The sequence below is a fragment of the Hipposideros armiger genome, unplaced genomic scaffold (genome assembly GCF_001890085.2).
Source record: "Hipposideros armiger isolate ML-2016 unplaced genomic scaffold, ASM189008v1 scaffold_720, whole genome shotgun sequence".
Lineage (NCBI taxonomy): Eukaryota > Metazoa > Chordata > Mammalia > Chiroptera > Hipposideridae > Hipposideros > Hipposideros armiger.
The window spans coordinates 82,133-105,734 of record NW_017732070.1 but is presented as its reverse complement, the minus strand read 5'-3'; the positions used below and the strand labels follow the sequence as shown (position 1 = coordinate 105,734).

Genomic DNA, 23,602 nt, shown 5'->3' with positions numbered 1-23,602 from the left:
TCCTTTTGTTCTTCAGTCTAGTTGTGGAGGACGTTGCTTCACTGGCCCAAGTTGGCACCATCATTGCGCTATTCCTGGGCGAGGCAGATGAGTTGCCAGCTTCTGGACAGCCGCTCACTGTGGTTCCTGGCCGCTCACGCTGGCTGCTGGCTACACACGGTAGCCCATGGCAACCCACTGCAGCAGGGGCTGCAGCCTACGCCATCACCGGCGACCCAGCATCTTAGCTGTGGAGGGCAGTGTCACTGGCCCTCATATGTGGGATCCGAACCGGGGCCCTCTGGCGTCCCAAGCTAGCTCTTAACCACTGCACCACTCGGCCGGCCCCAGGACAGAATTTTCTTAATGAACATTAAAAATTAAAAATAGTTGGGCTGGGGCCGGCCGATTGGCTCAGTTGGTTAAGAGTTGGCTTGGGAGCGTGAGCTCTGAGCAGCAGGGCCACCGGTTCGGTTCCCACATAGGACAGTGACGCTGCGCCCTCTACAGCTAAGATGGTGAACATCAGCTCGACCTGGAGCTGGGCTACCGTGAGTGGCCGGCGAGAACATAGGCTGCAGTAGGCTGCTGTGAGCTACCGGTGAGTGGCCGGCAGCTGGCGTGAATGGCCGGCGGCCGGCAGCTGGCGAGAACGGCCGTGAGCAGCCATGAGCAGCCGACCAATGACCGGCAACCGACTGCCTCAGCCAGGAAGAGCACAATGATCATACTAACATGGACCAGTGAAGTGACGTCCTCCACACTAGACTGAAGAACAAAAGGACAGTGACTTGTCAGTTCCTCTTACCCGATTCCCCAATAAAATCTTAAAAAAAAATTAAAAATACTTTTAAAACATACTTGGCAATTAAAAATTTGAAGAAAACATTTAAAAACTATTAAATTATAGCAAAACCAAAATAAAATATTTACTTCATTTAGTAATATAACATTTTGCTTGAGAAAGGATATTAGGTAACAACATTAGCTAAAAAGGACAGTGATTTAAAAGAAAATGGCTATAACTCTTTTGTATATCTAAAATTATTACAAAATAAAGTTTTTTATTTTTGGGAAAAAGAAAGTAGTTTTAAACATACATAATATACACAAGTTACCATTAAATTTTTGGATACCAATCAAAACTTATTTTTTAAAACTTTTTTTTTACTCCTATTACTAGAAATACTAGCTTGAGTATGAGAAGTGAGGATACATCTTCTGTAATTCTTGAGAAGAGGCTAGTGGTTTAACAATGCAATACTTTCTTCAAAATGTGTCAAAAATCTAAAAGATTCCTAGTCTCTGAGAGCAGTAACAGATTAAATTTAGTTCTTGCTTCCCTAAACTCATCTCCAACCATGCTCCTCATTATGTGACTCATTTTGGTTTTTCAGACACACCTGACTATTCCTTGCTTGTTGCTCCTATTGCCAAAAACTCCCCCTTTCCAGCTGTTCTGCACTAATTTAATTTTTAGAGTTTTGTGTTTGATTATGTACCAATTAAACTTTTAAGTTTTGTATCTATTGACTAAAACATATATCGAAACTCAGGGTATTGTTACAGCAAAAGCATGGTGGAAATAAAGTAAATACCACAGGAATTTGGGAAAAATCAAAGAGCTGTGGGTCAATTTTATAAATTGCTATTTTAAAAATATGTGTGTATATTATTTCTTCTGCTCTTTAGTCTTAAAAGAGATATATACATTATTATATATACACATTATTATAGAAATAATTGCATGGTATGTTTTTAAGGTTTAAAACTACAACTAAAGAATTTATACAGTGTCAGGAGCGTTTAATTGACATAAGGACTTCAAAGTATCTAATTGTTTACTGTGATTTGCTGGTCAAAAATCTTGATAAAGGACAATAGGTATATTGTGAAAATCTGAGAGGATAAAAATTTTTAAGATAGGTATTAAATCAGTTTATTTTTTCAAGAGTTAATTGAATTTGTAGAGGAAATGATGCCTAAATATTTTATAAGTGCCTTTCTACCAACAAACTTTTTAATAACTGCCTAAAGTAGACAAAGGTAATTAACTTTTACCTGGGATCTTCATAATTCAGCTGTTCTATGTTAAATTTATTGTTTTTAATCTTGGGGCTTGTAAGTGATTATTTTTTATTATAACTTCTAACAATAAATTTTAAGTATTCCTTACATATTCTTTACATTAAGTCCTTCTTCATATGGCTAATCCTATGCCAGATTTCACTGAAGAAACCATGAAGAACCACCAGGAATTCAGAATGAGTTGGCTTACTGTTTCTTTAAGGTCAATTGCTTGTATATCTAAAATGAAAAAAAAAAAGAGAGAGAAAGAAAGAAAACGATGGTAGAAAATTACAGTCAGTGAGTCCTGAAAGCTCAGTTTTCCATTGCTCATGGTTTCTATTATCCTTTGACTCTTGGAAAATTAAGTTCTTTGTTTGCTTTTACAAGACAAAGTGCACGCCCTTTAGTAGTCTGCTGTTTCCTCCTGTCTGCTCTGTTTTCTAGTCTTTCATGGTCCTGCCTATCCATTGTGCTCTATGCTAAAGGGAGGGGATTTAAAAATGAAAGTTAGAGAAAAACCATTGGCTAAGTTTATGGCCTGTAGAGCACCATGACCTATGCAGATTGATCATTGGGTTTTATCAAACGAAGTCTCTAAATTTATTTCTGTAGAATCTCTTAAAGATTTAAAACTCTTTGTTGGAAAGTGGAGCCATCTGGGCAAAATGCCAAATTAGGGCCTTTTCTCCCCTGCTGGATACAACATTTAATGGTACAGTTAGTTAGCTTGCTAGAGTTAGTTTACAGAAATAATGTACATTTAATTTTTTTTAAGAGCTCAAAGTATGTTAAATCATAGAATTTTGAATCGCTTATGACTTATAAGGCAACATGATCAGGGAGGAGAGGGATAGGATGCTATTTTCAGTTGGATTTATGTTGTAGGTGGAGCAGTGAAGCCAAGTGCCAATAATGTAACATTTTCTGAAGGGTTAATATTTAATAACTTATCAAAGAAGAGGAAGTCTTATACACAGGGCTTCTCTAGAGGCTGTGAGGTGATGGGAAGGATGCGACTTAGAACTCAGAAGACTCAGCTCCCTAGTCGTGCTAACTTTTAGCTTCATCTCCTTGAGCAAGTGACTTAACCTTTCCAGGCTTCAGGTTCTTTAAATATAATATGTAGAGATTATCCCTACTCTTTTTTTGCTAACATACTAAGATTATTATGGGCTCAAATTAAATAATAAACACGTTGGAAACAAAGCACTGTGAAAGTGTAAAATATTTTTAAAACAAAATACCTCTAACACACAATACAGTGTAAAGTGTTATCTGTTAATGATTGAGCCACATGCACTTAAATTATTTCAGAGTTGTTTGTTCCAGTTCTTCTAAATATACTATTGCAAAGCAGGTTATGATACAATGTACAGTAATTTTTTTTTTTAAGCTGAGCCATCCTGCCACCTGTTGGCAATTTAGCGGCTGCTCAGCTCGGGCTGGGAATTGAACTGCTGTTGCTCAGAGCTCAAACTCTTGAGTGAGCTCTTAACCAACTGAGCCACTTGGCCAGCCCTCAGTGTACAGTAATTTTGATATGACCACGTGATATAAAGTTGAAAAACTTTTATTTTACTTCAGGAAATGATATTTTATTTTACTTCAGGAATTGATAACTTAGGAAATTGTTGGAAAACCTACAAGTATTTCTAGAACTCTTTGCTATGCTTGGCCCTTTGGGGAAAAACAAATATTAGGTAGGTTGTTGGAAAGAATTAGTCAGAATCAAGTTACAATTCAGTGATTTATTCTTCCAACAATACAGTGTAAATGGATGCCTATATATCTAAAGTAATCTGTGTTAAGTAGAGGAGATATAAGGTTCTTGTGATATAGGCTGTGTTCTCTGTTGCTATCTATTATGGCGTCATCCTACCCCTTCTTATTCTTTCAGGTTGTACTTCAACACTGAACTACTTATGGTTTAAAAGCCCACTTTGTTCTCTCTTGTCTATGGGCTTTTGAACATCCTGCTATCTCTGCCTAAAATACAATCTCTGCCCCCTGACTTGCATAGTCAGTGTCTAATTGGCTTGTCTTCCCCAACCCCAAATCTGGTGATAGGGAAAGTCGGTTGGGAAAATAAGTTGGGGAAGTTAACTTGAAATAGCAGGTGAAGGAGTTGGGATTTTATTCTGTAGGTAATAGGAAGCCATTGAAAGATTTATACTGGAGTTATAAGACAGTTCTACTGTATAAAGATTATTAGGCAGTGAACATGTTAGAACCTCCTTGTATTGGATTATAGGTTGAAAATTACCATTATATTGTCAGATTATGAGGCAGAATGTAGAAACAGATGATTATCCTAAAAACAGTATGCATTCATTTATTTAAAAAAATAGTTATTAATGCTTATTATGTTACAAGTTCTGTTCTAGGTTCTGGGGATACAGGAGTGAAGGGGATAAAAATCCTACTCTGATATTTAGAAAGTATAGAGAATGCCTTATAGATCAATAAGGAAAAGACTGATAACCCTTTGAAAAAATGAATAAGTATCTTGAACAGATACTTCACAAAAGAGAATAGCCAATAAACATGTAAAGGTGTTCACTTTATTAGTAATTATGAACATACAATTGAAATCACAATAAGAAACCACCACACATCCACCAGAGCAGATACATTTAAAAAGATTGACAATGGCAAGCATTGGTGAAGATGTTAAACAATGGTAACTCTCATACTCTGCTGTTGGGAGTATAAACTGGCATAGCCTCCCTGGAAAACTGTTCAGTGGTGCATACTGTGTGAACCAGCAATCTACTGCAAGGTATATATCCATTAGAATGGTTGCTGGTAGTAGTATATTTCTTGATCTGAGTGGTGAGTACGTTGGTGTTCAGTTTGTGATATGATAATTTATTGAGCTGTACATCTGGTATGTTTACTTTTTTGCCTATGTGCTATACCTCAATAAAATTGAAAAATATAATTTGCCTATTTTTACATTGTGGAAAGGAGAGACATCATTATCAAAGTCCTCACCATCATAGCAAACATTAGTGATTAATATATGCCAGGCAGTGTTTTAGGTGCATTATATATATATTAACTCATTTAATCCTTACAAAAATTCTTTAGCCTTACTTTCATTATTAGCATTTTATAGATGAGGAAACTGCCACAAAGAGGTTGAGTAAGCTGACAAAGCTCACCCAGCTACTAAGTGGTAGACTCAGACTTTGAACCCAGATGTTATCTCTAAAGTCTGTTCTTAACCAATATGCTGTACATTCACTAAACAAATAACAAAACAGTCTGTGCTCTCAACCTGTATGTTTTATATAGTGAAAAATGTATCAAGAAAAATACAGCAGATTAAAGGGGAATAGGCAGTGCTCTAGGAATGTTATGTTGCTGCTTTATATATTGTGTTGTTGGAAAAGTCATGACGTATTTTTTCTATGTTTTTTGTTGGAAAAATGCGTCATGACTTTTCCGACAACCCAATAGACTGGTCAGAGAAGTCTCATTGAGAAGGTGATATAGTAGCACAAAGACCTAAAGAAGCTGAGGGGATGAGCCATTCAGGTATCTGGCAGAAAAACTTTCCAGGCAGAGAGAGGAAAGTGCAGTTCCCTGAGATGGGCATATGCCTGGCCTGTCTGAAAGATAATAATTAGGCCATGTGCCAGAGGAGGGGAAAGCAGGGACACAGTAGTAGGAGCGGAGGTTAGAGAAGTAATAGGGGCTACATAGTAGGATCCTAAAGGGAATTATGAGAACTTTGGCTTTTACTGTAAGTGCAATGGGAACTCTTTGGGCAAATTATGGCAGAGGGGTGATATGAAATGATTTATGTTTTAAAAGGATAACTGATATTTTGAGAAAAGACTGTAAAGGGTGCAAACGCAGGAACAAGGGAGACCATTCAGACTATTACAGTAATTTAGTACTTTTAGACATCCATCTGGGAATATTGAGCAGATATTTAAAAAATAAATCGGAAGGATTTCTGGTGAAGATGTACTTATCTCCTCTCACGACCACATCAAAATTACAACTAAACTACAGAACAACCATCATTGAGAATCTCCTGAAGTCCAGCTGAACCAAAGCCCTACAACTGAGGACATACAGAAGAGCCACCTCGAGACCGGTAGGAGGGGAGGAGACATGGAATGGGCTGGTTCCACACCTGCATGTGACCATTAAAAACCGGGAAGGATATCTTGACTGCAGAGCTCCCCGCCCCCAGAGAGCGAAGGGTCCCAGCTTCACACCAGGCTTTCCAGCCCAGGATTCCAGTGCCAGGGAGAGAAGTCCCCATAACTTCTGGCTATGAAAATTAGTGGAGATTGTGACTGAGATGAGAGCAGCTGGAGTCACATGTGCTTCTCTTAAAGGGCCCTTGCATGGACTTAATTGCTGATGGACTCACGCTCTGAGCTCTAGCACTGAGGCAGCAGCTCAAAGGCACTAGGGATATATGGGGAAGAATTGAGTTGTCTGTCTTCAGGGCGAGGGCTGAAGGGGCATCTTCCACATGGAGGAGCTGGTGGAAGCCCTTGTTTCTTTATTGAGCCCTCCCTCTCCTGGCATGTAAATACAGTCCACCATATCTGAGTCTCCATCAACCTGGGTAACACTTCATTTGCCCTGCCCAAGGTGATTCCCAGAGTCCCTGCCCCTAGAACTTTGGGGTACACACAACTTGCTTCCAGTGGCTTTTCCATACAAACAGCCTGTCTCGGCTTATGCTACAGATTTCCCTAAAAATTTCTCAAAGGTTCACAAAACCCAAACAAGCATTATCTGGCTTCAGCGTGTCCCATACCTCTTGCTTAGCAGCCCCAAGCTCAGCACTAACCAAAGCCAGTGTTGGTTCGTGGCTGGGCCTTTTGAGGCACCTCCAAGTCTAGCACGGTGGTGTCTATCTGTGGGCTGCTGTGTTGCTCATGCCAGCTGGCCCCGTGCAGGGCACAGGCTGTTGCTGAACTGGGCCTGTGGTGGGTGCCTCCTAGGAGGCCCTGGGAACTGGCACACCTAGAGGCCAGCTTTAGACCAAGCTGGAGCATCACCCAGCCACCTCCAGGGGCAACACACCCAAAGGGTAGATAGACTAGGCAGGCCCCAGCACCCTGCTAAAGCAAATTCTGCTCTGTAGGGTCAGCGCCTGCCCAGCAGCTCCTCCGCTGTAGTCATGGCCAGTCCTCACAACTAATCAGCCCGAGGGTGAATCCCTCACATTAATGTGCAAACAGCAACCAAGGCTCAACTACAACAGGAGGGTACACATAACCCACACAAGGGACCCACTTGGAGCACCCAGCTCAGGTGACCAGGGAGACTATGCCACTGAGCCCCACAGGACACTTACTCTATAAGACCGCTCTACTAAGACTGGGAGGCATAGCAGCCCTGCCTAATACATAGAAACAAACACAGGTGGCAGCCAAAATGGGGAGACAAAGAAACATGTCCCAAATAAAGGAACAGAACAAAGCCTCAGAAAAAGAACTAAACAAAATGGAGGCAAGCAATCTACCAGATGCAGAGTTCCAAATACTGGTTATAAGGATGCTCAGTGATCTCAGGGAGAACTTTAGCAAAGTGACAGGAAACATAAAAATAGAGATAGAATATAAAAAAGAACCAGTCAGAAATAAAGAATACAATAATGGAAGTGAAGAATACATTAGAGGTAATCAACAGTAGATTAGATGAAGCAGAGGATTGAATCAACAATTTAGAGGATAAGGTAACAGAAGACACCCAAACAGAATATCAAGAACAAAAAAGAATCCAAAAAGATGAGGATAATATAAGGGCCCTCTGTGACAACCTCAAGGATACCAACATTTGCATCATAGGGGTACCGGAAGGAGAAGAGAGAGCAAGGAATTGAAAACCTATTTGAAGAAATAATGACAGAAAACTTCCATAACCTGGTAAAGAAAATAGACATACAAGCCCAGGAAGCACAGAGAGTCCCAAATAAGATGAACCCAAAGAGGCCTGCACCAAGACACGTCATAATTAAAATGCCAAAGGTTAAAGACAAAGAATCTTAAAAGCAGCAGGAGAAAGCAGTTACCTACAAGAAAGCCCCCATAAGACTGGCAGCTGATTTCTCAACAGAAACTTTGCAGGCAAGAAGGGAGTGGCAGGAAATATTCAAAGTGATGAAAATCAAGGACCTACAAGCAAGATTACTCTGCTCAGCAAAGATATCCTTTAGAATCAAAGGACAGATAAAGTGCTTCCCAGACAAGAAAAAGCTGAAGGAGTTCATCACCACGAAATCATTATTACAAGAAATGTTAGAGGGACTTCAAGACGGAAAAAAAATAAAGATAAAAATATGAATAATCAATGACAATAACTACATATCTATCAACAATTTATGTATTGCTGTTGATTATTTTGAAATTTTTAAATTAGTTTCAGGTATACAAAACAACGTAATAGACATTTATACCCCTCACAAAGTGATAACTCCACTCTCCCAATCTTCTACTTCTCTGATATCATATATATATCAACACTTTAAATGTTAATAGTTTAAATGCTGCAATCAAAAGAGTGGCTGAATGGATAAGAAAGCAAGACCCTTACATATGCTGCCTACAAGAGACTCACTTCAGATCGAAAGACCACACAGACTGAAAGTAAAGGGAAGTAAAAAGATATTTCATGAAAATGGGAATGAAAAAAACAAAAAACCTGGGGTAGCAATACTTATACCAGACAAAATAGACTTTAAAACAAAGGCTATAATAGAGACAAAGAAAGATCCAATAACTCCTCTTCTGGATATGTATCCGAAAAAACCCAAAATGATACTTCAAGGGGACACATGTATCCATATGTTTATTGCAGCATTGTTTACAGTGGCCAAGAGGTAGAGGCAGCCTAGGTGTGTTCCTCAGTAGATAAAGGATAAAGAATAGGTGTTACGTATATACAATACACACTTGGCCAGGAAAGGGACTGCGTTCTTGCCATTTGTGGTGTCATGGATGGGCCTGGAGGGTATTGTGCTGAGTGGAGTATGTCAGACAGAAAGACAGATGCAAATTGATTTCATTTATATGTGGAATCTAAAGAACAAAATAAACAAATAAAACAGAAACAAACTCATAAGATACGGAGAACATTTTTGTGGTTGCCAGATGGGAGGGGGGATTGGGTGAAAAAGAGGAAGGGATTAAGATACGTAGATGATGTATTATACAAATGTACACTCATAACCTATATAATTTCACTAACCATTGTCACCCCAATAAATTTTAAAAGTACAAATTGATTGTTACAAAGTCATGGGGATGTAGGGTATAGCATAAGGAATATAGTCAATAATATTGTAGTAACTATGGGTACTAGATTTATGAGGGTGATAGATGGGATGGGGTTATGGGGTAGGGTAAAAAAGGTGAAGGGATTAAGAAGTACAAATTGGTAGTTACAAAATAGTCATGGGGATGTAAAGTAAAGCATATGGAGTATAGTCAATAATATGTTAATAACTATTTATAGTGTCAGATGGGTACTAGACTAGCCAGGTGGGAATCATTTCTTAAACTGTATAGATGTCTGGCCACTCTTCTGTATACCTGAAATTAATATAAAATAATATTGAATGTCAACTGTAATTGAAAAATTAAAAAAGGGAGGGTAAAAAGTCAAGGGAATAAGGTTCTAATTTTCAGGTATAAAACAAATAAATCATGGGGATGTAATGTACAGCATAGGGAATATAGTCAATGTGATAGCATGGTATGGTGTCAGGTGGTTGCTGGACTTATGGCGATCACTTCTTGAGGTATATAAATGTTGACTAACTGTGGTGTACACCCAAAACTTAATATAATGTATGTTAGCTGTATTTTAATAAAAATTTAAAAAAATAATCCAGAATTCAAGTGAGCAGACCAGAATTCCATAAAGATATACATTTGGTAATCATCGATGTATAAATGGTATTTAAAGATATAAAACTGGTGATACCACCAAAGGAATGAAGTGTAGGTGGAGAAGTTCTTTCTATAGCACACTGTTCTTAGATGTCAGGGAGGCGAAAGAGATTGAGAAGGAGCAGTCAGAGACAGAAAACTAAGAGTGGGTATCCTAGAAACCAGGTGGAGAAAGCATTTTAAGGAAAAGGGATTGATCCCTGTGTTGAATGTGGTTGACAGGTCAAATAAGATGAAGGCTGAAAATTGACTATTGGAGTTAGTAATTTGGGGATCATAATGGGCAGTTTTAATGTAGTGGAAGCAGGAAGCAAAGTTTAAAATCAAGAAAATTCAGATTATATTTTAAGCAAGTATGAGAAACATAGGAAAGTTGGGATAAATTTGTTTTAAATAAGTGTGATATGTGGAAAGATGAAAAGTGGGAAAGTTGAAATAGACAGGATTATGAAAGGCCAGAAGTTTGAAAAGAGAATGCCTATCTTAAATACCGTAGCATTTCTTGTTGTCACTACCCTATTAATCTTTCATTTCCTACAGGATTTTGAAAGAAAAGCAAATGTAATGGTCCAGGTTTTCAAGTACAATAATTTACATTTTTTGGGGGGATGACAAGATAGCCATATAAGAAATAGTATAGGGGCCATTTTACTTCTCTGCTCCTGAAAATTTACCCCAATAGCTGAGCTCTGTTGATACTTTTAGTTCCACTGTACCTTCTCTTGCCCATTATCCAGGGAAGATGAGAAAGTAGTTCAGCTGTGATAGGGACGAAGGTAAAACTTCATGTATATTAACCTGACTCTACCCTTTGGTAATGGCAGGTGACTTAGTGGGGCTAGGTCAACATTAAACTTTAATCTTCCAGATCCCTGAGTTCATCTGCATTGAAGAAAATAAAGTCTAATGCAGAAATTTGTTTGAATTAGAAAGGTTTCTACTTTTAGTACATTTTGTTAAAATGTGTATCTACACACTAGCTATTAAAGCAAGAGCTTATGCTAAACATACCAATCACCATGGTACCTTCTAGGTCCACAGTCTCTCTCTTTTTTTTAAGATTTTATTGGGGAATTGGGGGGAGGGTAACAGTTGGGGAATCGGGGAAGGGAACAGACAAGTTGCTGTCCTTTGGTTCTTCAATCTAGTTGTGGAGGACATCGCTTCACTGGCCCATGTTGGTATTATCATTGTGCTCTTCCCGGGTGAGGCAGTTGCTCACCAGCCATTGGACAGCTGCTCACGGCAGTTCACAAAAGCTCACGAAAGCTCATGCCCACTGCCGGCCAGCCCCACTGCAGCCCACATCGTCACCGGTGACTCATGGCAGCCCAGCTCCAGGTCGAGCTGTTGTTCACCATCTTAGCTGTAGAGGGTGCAGCGTCACTGGCCCATGTGGGATCCGAACCAGGACCCTGCTGTTCAGAGCTGGCATCCCAAGCCAACTCTTAACCAACGTGCCACTTGGCCGCCCATAGGCCCACAGTCTCTTAAGGAGACCATAGGGTTAATACCTGATGATGGCCAAACCATAACTGGTCAACAGGTTAGGGCAGTTAGATGGCAATTATGTTCTTTTGTTTTTAATTTTGTTCATGCCAGTGCAAACTCAGAAATAGGCGTCTCGGGCAGTGGCTGTGGGAGACTGAGGGAATCTGGAATAGACTATAAATAAACCAAAACTATAAGTAAGTAGAAGTTACGAGGCTAGGAACAGCTACCCCAGGAGAGGGTGAAGTAGTTGGTTCAAGCATCAGGAGTAGAGAAATAGAGATACTGAATTGACATGATGGTAGGGAGGCGATAAGCTCCTAACAATAAAGCAATGACTACCTAGTATTAAGACCTGCATTCAAACTGAACCTCCAGCCTTTTGGGATTAATGTGTATGATCAGATTGTTCCGTAGTTTCTGATTTTTATGATATTCTTTCCTCTTCGCTATTACCACTTTTATCTTTAGAATAAAACCCCGTCTTAAGTCCAGAAGAGCCTAATTAACATTAAGCTGAGTATAAATTTTAAACTTACCTAGCGGATACATAAGGAAGTGATACTTTATTTTTTATTTACTTTTATTCCCATTCCTTCCAGCTTCTCCCTTCTGTCAAACATCAACTTGTTCTCTGTATCTATGGGTCAGTTTTTGTTTTGTTTTATTTTTTAGATTCCACTTACAAATGAAATCACATGGTATTTTGTCTTTCTCTGTATGACTTATTTCATTTAGCATAATACTCTCTAGGTCCGTCCATGTTGTCTCAAATGGCAAGCTTTCATTCTTTTTTTTTTATTGCTGCATGATATTCCTCTGTGTGTGTGTGTGTATGTGTGTATGTGTATATGTTCATACCACATCTTTATCCATTCATCTGTTGATAGACATCTAGTTTGCTTCCGTATCTTGGAAATTACTAGTAATGGTGCAGTGAACATAGGGGTGTATGCATCTTTTCGAATTAGTGGTGGTGTTTTCTTCAGATAAATACCCTGAAGTGGAATTGCTAGATCATATGTCAGCTCCATTTTTAATTTTGGGGGGAGTCTCCATACTGTTTTCCATAGCAGCTGCACTAATTTACAATCCCACCTAACAGTGCCCGAGGGCCCCCTTTTTTCCATATCCTCACCAGCACTTGTTATTTGTTAATTTATTGATGATAGCCATCCTGACAGGTGTGAGGTGATATCTTACTGTGGTTTTAATTTGCATTTCCCTGATGATTAGTGACAGTGAGCATCTTTGGAAAAATGTCTATTCAGGTCTTCTGTACATTTTTAAATTAGATTTTTTATTTTTTGGTGTTGTGTGAGTTTTAAAAAATATTTTGGATATTAACTCCTTAGCAGATGTATCATTGATGAATATCTTCTCCCATTCAGTATATTGTGTTTTTGTTGTTGATGTTTTGTTTTTTTTTTTGCTGTACAAAAACCTTTTAGTTTAATGTAGTTCCGTTTGCTTATTTTTGCTTTTGTTTTCCTTGCCCAAGGAGACATATTCAATAAAATATTACTAATAAAGTATATGTCAAAGAGTTTGCTGCCTATGTTTTCTTCTAGGAGTTTTATGGTTTCTGGTCTTAAAGTTTTTAATCCACTTTGAGTTTACTCTTGTGTATATGATGTAAGAGAGTGGTCTAGTTTTTGTTTGCTTGTTTTTTCATGTATCTGTCCAGTTTTCCCAACATCACTTATTGTAGAAATGTCTTTACTCAGTTGTATATCCTTGCCTCTTTTGTCATAGATTAATTGACCTTATAAGTGAGGACTTATTTCTGGGCTCTCTGTTTTATTCCATTGATCTTTGAGGTCAGACAATTAAGCTTGTGAACTCATCCTAGAAAAAGCGCTACATATCTCATTGCTGAATATCACTACGGTCACCTTTGAAGTACTCCCCTTGGGAAGCTATGTACTGAAGCCAGCGCCTAGTCCACCTTCAAAGCAATTTTGGAACTCTTTTTTTTCTGGAATGGCCATCAGAGCTGTCATCATATTACCCTTGATGTCCTGAATGTCATCAAAATGTTTTCCTTTCCATATTTCCTTTATCTTTGGGTAAAGAAAGAAGTCATTGGGGGCCAGATCAGGTGAGTAGGGAGGGTGTTCCAATAGTTAACTTGTTTACTGGCTAAAAATTCCCTCACAGATAGTGCCATGTGAGTTGGTGCATTGTTGTGATGCAAGAGCCATGAATTGTTGGTGAAAAAGTTCACGCAGCCTTTTCAGCACTTCTAAATAGTAAACTTGGTTAACTGTTCAGTTGTTAAAAATTCATAATGAATAATGTCTCTGATATCAAAAAAGGTTAGCAATATCGTAGCAACAAGTTTGCGAACTTAATTGTCAGACCTCATATATATTTGTTTTTATGCCAGTACCATACTGTTTTGATTATTGTACCTCCATAATATAGTTTGATATCAGGGAGTATGAATTCTCCCACTTTGTTCTTTCTCGGATTTTCTTTGGCTGTTCGGAGTCTTTTGTGGTCCCGTATAAATTTGAGGATTAGTTGTTCTAATTCTGAGAAGAATGCCATTGATATTTTAATAGGGTTTGTGTTGAATCTGTATATCGCTTTAGGTAGTAAGGATATTTTAAAAATGTTAATCCTTCCAATTCATGAGCAAGGTATTCCATTTGTTTATATCTTCTTCAGTGTCTTTTTCAATGTCTTATAGTTTTCAGAGTATAGGTCTTTCACCTCTTTGATTAAATTTATTCCTAGTTATTTTATGCTTTTTGATACAATGTAAATGGGATTGTTTTCTTAATTTCTCCTCTGATAACTTGTTGTTGGTGTATAGAAACACAACAGATTTCCGTATATTGATTGTGTATCCTGAAACTTGACTGAATTCATTTATTCTAATAATTTTTTGATGGAATCTTTAGGGTTTTTTTCTATAGACTTGTAATATCTTGTCATATGCAAATAATGAGAGTTACTTCTTCCTTTCTGATTTGGATGCCTTTTTTATTTTTTTTCTTGTCTGATTGCTGTGGCTAGGATTACCAGTAAGTACTATGTTGAATAGAAGTGATATTTGGCATCCTTGTCTTGTTCCTGATCTTAGAGGAAAAGCTTTCAGCTATTCACCATTGAGTATGATATTAGCTGTGGGTTTGTCATATATAACCTTTATTATATTGAGATATGTTCCTTCTATACCCACTTTGTTGTGAGTTTTTATCATAAAAGGATGTTGAATTTTGTCAAATGCTTTTCCTGCATCTATTGAGATAATCATATGGTTTTATCCTTTATTTTGTTAATGTGATGCATCACATTCATTGATTTAGGGATGTTGAAATCATCCTTCCATCCCTGGGATAAATCCCACTTGGTCATGGTGTATAATACTGTTAATGTATTGTTGAATTTGGTTTGCTAATATGTTGTTGAGAATTTTTGCATGTATGGTCCTCAGAAATATTGCCCTGTAATTTTCTTTCCTTGTAATGCCTTTGTCGATTTTGGATCAGGGTAATTCTGGCTTCGTAGAATGAATTTGGTAGCATTCCTTCCTCTTCAATTATTTTTTTTGAGATAGTTTAAGAAGGATATGTATTCTTTGAAATTTTGGTAAATTCACCTGTGAAGCTGTCTGGTTCTGGACTTTTTATTCGTTGGGAGTTTTTTTTTCATTGCTAGTAATTGGTTTGTTTAGATTTTGTATTCTTGGTTCAGACTTGGATGGTTATATACTTCTAGAAATGTATCCATTTGTTTGAGATCGTCAAGCTTGTTGGCATATAATTATTTGCACTAGTCTTTAATGTTTCTTTGTATTTCTGTGGTGTTGTTTGTTTGTTTGTTTGTTTTTGTTTTGTTTTGTTTTTTAACTGAGCCATCCTGCTACCTGTTGGCAGCTCAGCAGCTGCTCAGCTCGGGCTAGGCCTCGAACCGCTGTTGCTCAGAGCTCAAACTCTTGAGTGAGCTCTTAACGAACTGAGCCATTTGGCCGGCCCTTCTGTGGTGTTGGTTGTAACTTCTCTTTCATTTGTGATTTTATTTATTTGAGCTTTTTTTTTTTTTATGAGTTTGGCTAAAGGTTTGTCATTTTTTTTAATCTTTTCCAAGAACCAGCCCTTAAGTTTTAGTGATACCTTCTGTTGTTTTCTTAACTTCTATTTTGTTTATTTTCACTCTTGACTATTTCCTTTCTTCTGTTTACTGTGAGATTTGTTTTCTTTTTCTAGTTCCTTTAGGTGTAGAGTTAGATTATTTATTTGGAATTTTTCTTGTTTCTTGAGGTAGGCCAATACAGATATGAATTTCCCTTTAGAACTGCTTTTGCTGCATCCCGTACTTTGAAAAGTGTGTTTGCATTTGTTTCAAGATAGTTTTTGATTTTCTGTTTGATTTCCTCTTTGATCCATTGGTTATTCAGTAGAATGTTGTTTAGTCTCCATTTATTGTGTTTTTTTCCTATAGTTGATTTCTAGTTTCATGATATTGTGGCCGGAAAAGGTGTTAGATATGATTTCAATTTTCTTGAATTTATTGAGGCTTGTTTTGTGATTTAATATATGCTCTATCCTGGATGTTCCATGTGCACTTGGAAAAAATATATGTATTCTGCAGTTTCTGGCCTATGAAGTTGTTGCTGAGAGATCAACTGATAGCCTTATGGGATTCTTTTGTATGTAGTTCATTGTTTTACCCTTGCTTTCTTCAAGAATGTCTCTTTTTAACTTTTGCCATTTTAATTACAATATGTCTTGGTGTGTGGGTCTCTTTGGGTTCATCTTGTTAGGGACTCTCTGTGTTTCCTGGACCTGGATGTCTGTTTCCTTTCCCAGGGTAGGAAAGTTTTCAGCCATTATTTCTTTAAATAAATTTTCTGTTCCTTTTCCCGAAAGGAACACACACACACACACACACACACACACACACACACACACACACAGTGCCACAAAAGTGTATACACATTTTAAGAAAGGAAAAAACTGTATTAAAATTGTAATGCTCAATATATACTGATAACAAAAGATGAATACAAGTCACATTTGACTTTTGCAATTACTAGAGGTGCTCAAAGTTATTACCATCAGCATAATTTTAATACAGTTTTTTCCTTTCCTAAAATGTGTATACATTTTTTGGCACCCTGTATATATATACCGGGGTGCCAAAAAATGTATACACATGACTTATAGTCATCTTTTGGTTTCAGTGCATATTGAATATAACAATTTTAATAGTTTTTTCCTTTCTTAGAATATGTACACATTTTTTGGCACACGCTGTATAAACTATCCTTGTTTTTTTTAAATTTTTTTTGTTTTTCTGACTGATTTCAATTAGTGTGTCTTCCAGTCGATCATTCTTCTGTATTACCTAATCTGCTGTTGATTCCTCCCAGTGTATTTTTCATTTCAGTTACTCTTCATGTTGCTTGGTCCTTTATTATATTTTCTAACTTTTTGCTGATGTTCTTCCTACGCTCCTCTATCCCATTCTCAAGTTTGGTGAGCATTCTTTTTTTTTTTTTTTTAAAGATTTTTATTGGGGAATTGGGAGAAAGGGAACAGACAAGTTGCTGTCCTTTTTGTTCTTCAGTCTAGTTGTGCAGGACGTTGCTTCACTGTCCCAAATTGGCACCATTATTGCGCTCTTCCCGGGTGAGGCAGATCATTCACCGGCTTCTGGACGGCCACTCACTGCGGCTGCTGGCTGCTCACGCTGGCTGCTGGCTACACATGGTAGCCTATGGCAACCCACTGCCACAGGGGCTGCAGCCTACGCCGTCACTGGCGACTCACAGCAGCCCAGCTCCAGGTTGAGCTGTTGTTCAGCATCTTAGCTGTGGAGGGCAGTGTCACTGGCCCTCATATGTGGGATCCGAACTGGGGCCCTCTGGCGTCCCAAGCCAGTTCTTAACCATCGCACCACTCAGCTGGCCCTGGTGAGCATTCTTAGGATGGTTTCTTTGAATTCTTTATTAGGCAAATTTCTTACCTCCATTTCCTTACCTCTGTAGAATTTTCTTATTCCTTTACTTGAGAGAGATTCTTCTGTCTTTTAATTTTGTTTGACTTTTTATGTTTGTTTTTGGGAATTAGACAAAATAGGTTTCTCTCCCAATCTTGAAAAAGTGGCCTTATGTAGGAGTGGCCTGTGTATAGGCTGTGTATGCCAGGTGGATTTGGCAAGCCGGTAGGAGTTGTGTGGGTGCCTAAGGCTTCTGGGGCACTGGCCTACCCTGCTGGAGTGGCTCTGGGTTGGGAGGCCAGGTGCATGTGGTAATGTCCTGTTGATGCTGCCTGCCCCCTTTGTTTAGAGCTGAAATGGGCTCAGGTGATGTGCCCAGGAACGTGCTGCAGCAACCTTGCAGGTAGGCCAAAGCACCAAAATAGAGCTCCCGTCTGTCCTATTGAAGTGGAGGGGATCATAAACAATGGCGCTCACCTGCTTCTCTGGCCCAGCGAGTTCCTGAAGCTCCTGGAGAGCTCCTGCAAGGTTTCCCAGGCTTTTATTTTCGGTCTCTTTCTCATTTGTTGTTCAGAAGGTGTTAATTCAGCCCTCAGTTATTTCACAGAAGTGATTGCTGTCTATATACATGTGTATTTAAGTTTGCTCATGGGAGGGGGTAAATTCGTCCTCCTGTGCCACTGCCATCTTGGACCTCCCGGAAATGATACTTTAAAAATTATTTTTCTTTCTTTTTTTCAAATTAAGATTTATTGGGGTGACAGTGGTTAGTAAAATTAAATAGGTTTCAAGTGTACAATTCTGTAATACATCGTCTATATATCACATTGTGTGTTCACCACCCAGAGTCTTGAAATAAAAAGAAAAATGCCACAGAGTACTTTAACTGATTACAGTAAAACTCTTAAAATATTAATTTGTTTAAAAGTGATCATTATTAAGGAATAAATCGTTTATCTGTTATATAAACTGAATTATAAATTTATGTAGAAATTAATACTCTCTGGACTTAATGATATTAAAACCAAGGAATTAAATGTTTTTCTAGGGATTAACTTTGAATAACATTTTAAGTGGCCATCACGGATTTACCATCTCTACCCCTGACCTCCCAAAACTGCAAATCTGTACAAAACTCTTTTTAGATGCTGAACATCAGCAGTGCAGGACAATGATCACTGGAAGATGGGAAACAAACAAGGTGAGCTGGATGGTCACCTAATCATTCCAGCTTTCTGCCTAGAGGCACAGTCTGAATTGCAGAGCAGGGACAGGAATCTTGGGCAAAGGACAGTGGTCTCAACAAGTTGAAGAAACAGAGGTCAGAATTCATGGAGGCTAAGGCAGCTGGAAGTTGCAGGGTAAATTTTCAGTAGAATGACACTATGCAAAAATAATGCTAAAAGTCTGCGTAAGAGTCTCTCTGATTTTTCTGCTAAATTTCAGAATGTACGTGCTTAGAGTGAAACTAAAAGCCAGGGAAAGAGCAACCTGGTTGATGTGAGTTGATGGCCCTGAGAGGTCACAGAGAGCTGGGAGGCATTTGAGTTTTTTCCGGCTAGAAGGAAAAAAATCCTTGCTGATCACTCAGGACTTTCATAGAAACCCCCAAAGGTCATGGTGTTAAACTAGATTAATAAGGGAATATTATGAACAACTTTATGATAATATAAATTTAATAATTTGGATGAATTAGATATAAATCTTGGAAGATACAAGTTACCAAAATAAACAAGACAAAATGAGAATATGAGTAGCCCTGATGTTAAAGATGTTAAATTTGTAATTGAAAGCTCCAGGCCCGGATAGCTTCACTGGTGAATTCTTTAGAACATTTAAGGAAGAAGTAATACCAACCTTAAACTCTTTAAAACAATAGAGGAGGACGGGAACATTTCCAGCTTATTTCATGAGGTCAATATTACCCTGATGCCAAAAGCAGACAAAGAAATTACAAGAAAACTAAAGAGTAATACGCCTCTTGACTGTAGACATAAATATATTGAACAAAATATTAGTTTTCAGGACTGTATAAAAAGGGTAATGTACCATGACCAAATGGGTTTTATTCCAAGAAAGCAAAAGTGCCAACATAGGGTTAATATTAAAAAATCAATTAGTGTAATTCACTATATCATTTGAATGAAGGAAAAGAACCCATGTAATTAAATAAGTCGATACAGAAAAGTATTTGAAAAAATTTAAGTATTTGACACCCATTCATGATAAAAACTCTCAGCAAAGAATTAGAAGAAAAGGTTTTTCAGCCTGATGAAGGTCACCTACAAAAAATCTTACAAGGCCGGCCTAGTGGCGCATTGGTTAAGCACTGGCTTGGGATGCCAGAGGGCCCCGGTTCAGATCCCACATATGAGGGCCAGTGACACTGCCCTCTACAGCTAAGATGCTGAAAAACAGCTCAACCTGGAGAGGGGATGCCATGAGTCACTGTTGACGGCATAGGCTGCAGCCCCTGTGGCAGTGGGTTGCCATGGGCTACAGTGTGTAGCCAGCAGCCAGCGTGAGCGGCCGTCCAGAAGCTGGCGAATGATGGTGCAAACTTGGGCCAGTGAAGCAACGTCCTCCACAACTAGACTGAAGAACAAAACGACAGCAACTTGTCTGTTCCCCTTCCCCCAATTTCCTGGTGCTGTTCGCATCCCCCAGTTCCCCAATAAAAATCTTAAAAAAAAAAAAATCTTACAGCTAATATACTTAATGGTGATAGACTGAATGCTTTCCCCCTTAAGATAAGGAACAAGGCAAAGATATTCCCTCTCAGCACTTCCATTCAACATTGTACTAGAGATGCTAGCCAGTGCAGTAAGACAAGGGGAAGAAAGGCATTCATCTTGGAAAGAAAAGAATGAAACAGTGTTTAATTGTATATATGATGTTGAATGTAGAAAATCCTGCAGAACTTACAAAAAAGCTACTAGAACTAATGAGTTTAGCAGGGTCACAAGATACAAGGTATAAATATCAGGTTTTATATATATATATATATATATATATATATATATTATTAATATCTACTTATATGTGATTAACAATTAGAAATTAATAATACCACTTATAGTAGCTTCAAAAAACCATGAAATGTCTAGAGATAATTTAACAAAAATTGGACAAGATGTGTACACTGAAAACTACAAAACATTGCTGAGAGAAAATGTTGAAATCCCAAATAGATGGATGAATCAGGAAGGAGATCAGTATTTTTTAAGATGTCAGTTCTCCCCAAATTGATCTAAAGATGGAATATCATTCCAGTCACAATCGCAGCAGGCTTTTCCGTGTAGAGATTGGCAAACTGATTCTAAAATTTGTGTGGAAATGCAAAGACCCCAGTGTATGGTTTGGCATACTGCAACTTGCAGGCCACATTTGGCCCACTGTGTGTCTTTGGAAATAGTTTTATTCAACACTGCCACACTTATGTATTTATGTATTGTCTATGGCTGCTTTCACACTAAAATGGCAGAGTCGAGTACTTGTGACAGAGACCATTTGTTCTGCAAAACTTAAAATGTTTACTCCCTGGCCTTTTCCAGAAAAAAATTTGTTACCCTCCTGCCCTAGAGTATCCAAAGCAATTTTGAAAAAGATGAGAAGACTGGAGGACTTAAACTATCTAATTTCAAGAATTACTGTAAAGCTTTAGTAGTGAAGACATTGTGATAATTGACATAAGCATAGATGTATAAAACAATGGGACTATTAGCATAGAAATAGACCCAATTAATATATGATTAATTGATTTTTGACAAAGGTACCATGATAATTCAGTGAGAAATGGACAGTCTTTTTGGCAGCTAGTAGTTGAAGAACTGTATATCCAGTTTTAAAATATTGAACCTCAAACTTCATAGCATATACAAAAATTCCCTTAAAATGGCTCAGTAGGCCTGATGTAAAAACCTAAAACTTCTAGATGAAAGCATAGGAGAAATTCTTTTGGCAAAGAATTCTCAAATAGGGTGCATAGAGCACAAACCATAAAATTAAAAATTCTTAATTGAACTTCATCAAAATTAAAAATCATGTCCAAGGACACTATTATAAAAATGCAAAGGCAAACTGTAGACTGGGAGAAAATATTACAATACATGTATCTGACAACTTGAATATAGAATATGTAGAGTATAATAGTATTATAGTCGTAAATGTTATTATTTACAGAGTATAATAGAAGACAACCCAATTAGAAAACTGATTTGAACAGATACTCTACCAAAGTAGATATGGGTAGCAAATATGCACATGAAAAGATGCCTAATAGTAGGTGTTTAGTCATTGGGGAAATGTAAACTAAAAGCACAACAATAGAACTACACACCTAGAAAAACTGACAGTGACAATGCTGATGAGGATGTGGAGCCACTGGAACTCTCATTTTGATGGTGAGAATGTAAAGTGTTAAAGCTGCTTTGGAAAAGTTTTGCAGTTTCTTATAAAGTTATACATATACTTCCCATACAACCCAGCAGTTTCACTCCTAAGTATTTACTTAAGTGAAATGAAAACTTATGTTCACATAAAAACCTATATGTATGAGTTCATAGTGGCTGTATTTCTTATTTTTAAAAACTGGAAACCACTCAGATCTCCTTCATCTGGAGAATGAATAAATGAATGACAGCATATGCATACAATGCAATATTACTCAGAAGTCAAAAGGAATTAACTGGTGCCTGCAAAAACATGGGTGGATCTCAGATGTGTAAGCTTAACAAAAAAAAGCCAAAATAAAAAAGCTACATACTGTATGGTATCTGGTGATACTCTAACAGAAAGTAGATAAGTGGTTGCCTAGGGTTGGGAACAGAGGTCAACTACACAACTGCATGGAAGCATCATGAGGGGTGATGGAACTGTTCTTTCTCTTCATTGAGGCATTGGTTGCACAACTCTGTGCATTTGTCAAAAACCCATACCTGAACACCAGTGAGGCTGAATTTTGTGTATTTATGCCTTAAATTTTAAAATGGGATTTTGAAAGAGTGAGAAACACCCATTGAAACATTACACATATGAAAGAATTATCATGGTGTCTTAGTAACTATGCAGTCTTAGATTGCCATTGAATCTAACCTAAGTGTAGAAATAATTTTGGGTTTTAGAGGACAGACTTGTTGAAATGTTCTTGATAGCTTTTGGCAAATTAAATGGTTATAAAGATGTTTGGCAGTTACCTCGGTCCTGACTATTATTCCTGTCAGTGAACTAGAAATCAGTGGTTATTTGCAATTAGAATGATTTTGGTTATATACGTGTTATAAATGTGTGTAACATCAACTCAGCTGTATGCATTTTATATTGTGAGCTACCTTTTGATGTAGATTGCAATTGTTGAAGCTTTTTTAGAAACTAGGATAAAATGTAAAAGAGTTGTACAGGCTATTTGGATCATATCTAAACCCAAGTAAACATATGATGGGTTTCTGAGAGAGAAAAGAAAGACTTAGAAAGTGTTATGGAAAATGTGGAGCAACAGGAATTCACATTCATTGCTGGTAAAGATGGAATATGGTGCAGCCACCATAGAATACAGTTTAGCAGCTTCTTATGGTAACTTTGGTAACTATATGACCAAGCATTTCCATTTCTAGGTATTGGAGGGGAGCGGGAGAGGAGGTCTGACAATTAAGTTCATGAACTTGTTGCTAACCTTTTTTGATATCAGAGGGATTATTCATTATGCATTTGTACTAACTGGACAAACAGTTAACCAAGTTTACCATTTGGAAGTTCTGAAAAGGCTGTGTGAAAAAGTTAGACGATCTGAACTTCTCGCCAAAAATTCATGGCTCTTGCATCATGACAATGCACCAGCTCACACGGCACACGGTCTGTGAGGGAGTTTTTATCGAGTAAACAAATAACTGTATTGGGATACCCTCCCTACTCACCTGATCTGGCCCCCAATGACTTCTTTCTTTACCCGAAGATAAAGGAAATATTGAAAGGAAGACATTTTGATGATATTTAGGTCTGTGATTTTTAAGACTTAGTACAAAAAATATATAAAACATCTCATTGAAAACTTTTATATTGATATGTTGAAATAATTATATTTTAGATGTATTGGGTTAGATAAAATATATTATTAAAATTAATTTTACCTGTTTTTTTAATGTGGCTACTAGAAAATTTTAAGTTATATTGTGGCTTGGATTATATTT

The 23,602-nt window shown here is 37.7% G+C and overlaps 1 protein-coding gene across 5 annotated transcripts in view; it reads left to right on the top strand.

Annotated features, from left to right (window-relative positions):
* The window catches only part of YES1 (YES proto-oncogene 1, Src family tyrosine kinase), an 83,986-nt gene that overhangs the window by 28,307 nt on the left and 32,077 nt on the right, over positions 1-23,602 (top strand). The gene's annotated exons all lie outside the window — the stretch shown is intronic.